Source organism: Poromitra crassiceps (genome assembly GCF_964638095.1).
Source record: "Poromitra crassiceps genome assembly, chromosome: 2".
Taxonomy (NCBI): Eukaryota; Metazoa; Chordata; class Actinopteri; order Beryciformes; family Melamphaidae; genus Poromitra; species Poromitra crassiceps.
In genome coordinates, this window is record NC_139624.1 from 93,645,256 (window position 1) to 93,650,273 (window position 5,018).

At 45.5% G+C, this 5,018-nt stretch overlaps 1 long non-coding RNA gene across 1 annotated transcript; it reads right to left on the reverse strand.

The window, feature by feature from the left end:
- Positions 1–3,169: 3,169 nt before the first annotated feature.
- Positions 3,170–4,190, reverse strand: LOC310795810. The gene is made up of 3 exons (XR_014553647.1): positions 3,870–4,190; positions 3,503–3,656; positions 3,170–3,345 (listed from the first exon to the last, which is right to left on the reverse strand). It is a non-coding gene; the product is annotated as an uncharacterized lncRNA (long non-coding RNA).
- Between the last annotated feature and the right edge of the window lie 828 nt (positions 4,191–5,018).

The following is a 5,018-nucleotide window of genomic DNA, read 5'->3' on the forward strand; positions in this document are numbered from 1 at the left end:
ACTTCTTCTTCCCCTCTGGTAACTGTAGTTTGTTGCCAACGTCGTCCCCTGGCTGATTTTGGGCGGTACTGCAACAAAGTTCAATAAGGAATATCAATGACGTAAAAAATAGGTACCTATCTGTCATCTCCCCCTCACAAACCATAATTAGGGTTAGGGTCTGGGAGAGGTTAGCTCCTCCAGACCCTAATGGGGGAGCAGTTGACTAATGGGGGAGCAGTTAGGCTAATAGGGGAGCAGTTGCCATAAGCGTCAAAGATGACTTCCATGGGTTTGCATTGAGTTTAGTCGGAAAGCCCAAGTCGTTTCATGTGCCGCTCAAGGGTACCATGTTAGTAACAAGCGACGCACAAGGGACGGGACAAAGCGTCAATATGCTACGCGCTCGGAGTGAGAACAGGTTGGATAATTGTACTGGGCATTGGCTGCCCCATGCCAAAGCAGGCGTTTCAGCGCTAAAATGTGGGATAGATGGCGTTACCCTATCGTCAGCAGGGCGCAATTACTTTGCGCTAAGAGCTTTGAAAAGGACCTCTTACGCGCAAATACCTCTCTGCGCTGGGTGCGCTGCACGGAGATTACGGCTGCGCTCCCAGCGCAGAGAGGTATTTGCGGAGTGGAAAGTGGAATTCCTTTTGGATATGTCATTACGCACAGCCTTGCCACGCCAATACATCAAATTATGCTGCTAAAATTGGGTATTAGCAGATAATTCAGTGAGGCAATCAACTATAACTCACTGAGAAACTTTTATCACATCGCAAAGAGGGAAATTAATTGAGAACACTTGTGGGACAATGGACATAGGCTATTTACCTTCATAACCCGAAGGGTCATTGGCACCACAGACGATCTGTCAATAAGCTCCCTCTGTCCTTCGTATAGCCTACACTCTATTACGTATGCCTGGAGAGAATTACAGCATATTGCATGCCTCGGCGAGGCAACCTCGCGCAAACAACCATTGCGAGAAGGCAATCTGATTGGTTTTGATTGACGTAATGCCAGCCTTGCCTGGCCACGCCTGTGAATAATTCTAGTAGTTATGACCGCCCAAATCCAGTTTGCGCAGGCATTTTGGGGCGCAGATGATTTTTGGCAGAATTGGCACGGCTCTAATTTGCGCTTGCGACAGGTGCCGTAAACGTTTCCGCATGCCCGCCGAGAATTGCATCCCCAACATATTTCGGGACTGTTTTAACTTAGAAATCAGGGAGGTCACTGCTACCAGACAATTATATCACTTTGAATCAGTTACATTTCTGTATAAATCATTACAAGTAGCTCCCGTGAGGTGGGGATGTTTTTTTTTGCTGCTCGGCGGGGGAGCAAAACTCGGCAGAACACCTGGCGGACAGCGTGAGGCAGAATGCTATCGTCCGTGCCTTAAAGGAGAATTTCGTTTTTTTACACCACGGTCCTCATTTCCAGTTTAGAATATGATGTTTTACTCACCGAAATAGTTTCGCTTCATTTGGATGCCCACGGAAGATTTTGAGCTCCGAGTAGTCTCCTCAAACAGGCTATAACGAGAGCCTGCGGCGAGTGCGGGGCATGCTGCACACACTCTGTAAATGACACTTTTTCGGTCACATCGCGGTTCATTATGGTTGTAAATATAATTATTTAGCTAATAGCTAGAAGCTAAGCTAACAACAACAAAAGAGTCGGCTCCGATCTGCCCCGGATGCGGTTACAGTGCTCATCTTCTTCTTCTGTGGTTTCTCTGAAGAAGTGTGGTAAGAAGAGAAACCACAGAAGAAGATGAACACTGTAACCCCATCCGGGGCAGATCTACGTTGACTGTTGTGTCATTTACAGAGTGTGTGCAGCATGCCCCGCACTCGCCGCAGGCTCTCGTTATAGCCTGTTTGAGGAGACTACTCGGAGCTCAAAATCTTCCGTGGGCATCCAAATGAAGCGAAACTATTTCGGTGAGTAAAACATCATATTCTAAACTGGAAATGAGGACCGTGGTGTAAAAAAACGAAATTCTCCTTTAAGGCACGCGCTAAAGCTTCTGGCATACTCTTCGCGCACGCGCTGGAGGCGGGGCACCGAGGAGGGCGCGCGCACTCTGCGCCAGCCAAAACAGAACATACTCAGTGCGCAGCTCCAGGCTCCAGGCAGTCTGAATGAAATTGAATGTAACGTTCCCAATTCTATGTATTAAATTATAAAAAACGACCCCTCCACATTTGGGAAGGCTAAGCCACACAACTAGTTCGTTATAATCGAACATCATGCTTTGAAGGCGACTTTAACGACGGTGAGGACTCAATCACAGCAGATATCCGCTGATAGCCTACCACGGAGATCTCACAGGCACAGGCAGCAAAACCGACGCGCTGATAGAAAAATCTCCATGGACGCGCCGCGCTGCGCTCAGGCCTCGCCCCCCGACACGCCCCGTGCGATGTCGTCATAATCGCCATGCGCCCTATGCGCTTGGCTGGGCGCGAAGAGTATGCCACAAGCTTAACAGTGCGCAAAGCGCTATTTAGGGATAGCGCCTGTCGGAAGATAGAGGCCATAGAATGTTAACGAGACTATCAGAGAATGCGACCAGCATGCAGTGCCTCACTCCTCTTTCTCATCTTCTCTTCAGAAGCCACTCTCTCTGTCTGTCTGCTTCACAAGTTCTTCCCCTGCCGGTCTGCGCTTCCTATGACCTTTTCAAAGCTATACATACAAAATGAGATTCTTTCCCTTTCTGAGATATAACATTTGCGACCGATCCCATAACTTTTCGCCACTGCAAGGAATTCCAACCGCCCACTGAGACGTATCATGCATGATTTTTATATATCTTTGCCTCCTATTTTTTCATAGTCATTCCCTGATTCCCTGCTTCAGCGCTCTGTCTAGGGTTGGGTACCGTTCACATTTGAATCGATACCGGTACGGTACCGGTACCTGGAATTCGGTACGGTACCAAAAACGGTACCTTTTTCGATACTTTTTTGAGTAAAAAAAAAAAAAAAAAAAAAAAAAAATTTTTTTTGCAACAACAAAAATGTACAGTTGTAAAACAAATAAGTCCAAACTTCTCAATTTCAACATTGTTCTTTATTTAGATTTTTTTTTGTTTAGCAGCAGCACCCAACAAAATAAAACCCCTCCCTCCCTCCCTCTTCCCTCCCAAACCAAGAGTTTACTTGTCGCAGGTAATGGTCTTGTGCCACACTGCTCCATCCATCAGCGGTCACTGCAATATGGTCAACTGCCCTGAGTTCCTCCTTCACATTCTTCTTCTCAACACGATACCAAGCTGGGATAAGTGTGTTTGTGAGAAGGTCTCTGGAGGGAGGGGAGTATTTTGGGTTCAGGGTCCCTGTCATCTCCCTATATATAGACAATAAAAATAACTATTGTTAGTAACTTAGCTTACTCTATGAATATCACACACACACACACACACACACACACACACACACACACACACACACACACACACACACACACACATTATCACCCATTTATACATAAATAAATAATTTACCTGAACCATGGAGACTCCACCGTTGCGAAGGGCAACATGCCTTTTACAATGAAGGCAGTCACTGCCCTGTGGCACTCATTTACTTTCTGCCGGGGTAAAGCTGCTTTCTTCGCCAGGGTGAAGGGTGTCTCCTGTGCGACTCTCACACGGTGGCCTAGCAAAGAAAGCAAGAGTGTAACGTTGAACGTCTCACGGTGACACGAACTGAGGATAATAATAACGTTAGCAACGCTAGTTACGCTACTAAACATGCTAAGCTATAAGCTACAACTATCCAGCTAACGTTACGATTTCAGAGGGCAGCCCGTCTGAAATCGTAACGTTAACGTTAACGTTAAATACACGTTAGCTAATTAAATGACGTTACCTGATGTTGAAGAAGTCGACGCCTCACTTGTGACACTTGAAGTTTCGTCGTCGTCGTTGTCCGTTTCAGCTAACGAAGCAGAGGAGCTGCTGGCTGTAGGTGCTTTGCTGCTGGTGGATGCAGCGTCCACCCTCAGGCTATCGAACACTTTACAGTCTTCCGCATTTAAAAAGATTTTATGCTTGACCAAGTGTTTCCTCAAGTTAGAGGTGTTCCCCTGGCCAGCTTTGCACTTCGCATCGCAAATGTTACAGCGAGCGTTGTCTGAGTCTATCTTTGTGAAGTGGACCGCAAGCGAGAGGCCATCTTCTTCTCTTCAGCTTGTTTTGGCAGTGACGTGATGACGTAACCCACCCTCGTGTGTGTTGCCTTCAAGTTTGCGTCGGAATTTCTATCTCGCTCGCTGTCTTTGTATCACTGAGATGCGTTCAAGTACCGACATTTTTTAATTATAATAGAAAAAAAAAAAAGTACCGAAATGAGGTACCGTTTCATGTCATGTGAACTGATACTCGGTAGTACCGCCCACTTTCGGTCGGTGCCTGTAAAAGTACCGAGTTCGGTACCCATCCCTAGCTCTGTCTACATCTAATATTGGGCCACGATTTCAATCTGTTGTTTGACCTTTTCTCAGCTACATTCTTTGGAAAGTGCAAATAGCGTTGTGCTCCCAGGACTTTCAGTCTGAACTGAGCTTTGCAGAAAGGAAAGTCCATCTCAGGTCTCCCAAGTAATCCTTTCAGTATACTATTGTTCTCATGCCTTTGATGCCTAAATCTAGCAATTATTTACTAGGGTTATTGGCCTACAGAACATGTGCGCTGTTTTTGAATGGTATAATGTAGCTCTTGAAATCCTTGAAAGTTTGTGAATTTGAGAGATAAAAATCAAGGCCTTGAACGATTTTGAAAATAAACATTAAAAGGGGCCCTCCACCAAAAAACTATTCTCATTTATTTTAAGTTTGTGAATTTGAGAGATAAAAATCAAGGCCATGAATGTTTTTGAAAATAAACATTAAAAGGGGCCTTCCACCGAAAAACTATGCTCATTTATTTTGAACGTGATCTCCAATATCCGATATCCAAAAACTGTAATTGAGAGTTATTGAGAGTTGATTTGACTGAAGTTGTGGACCAGTGATGTCAT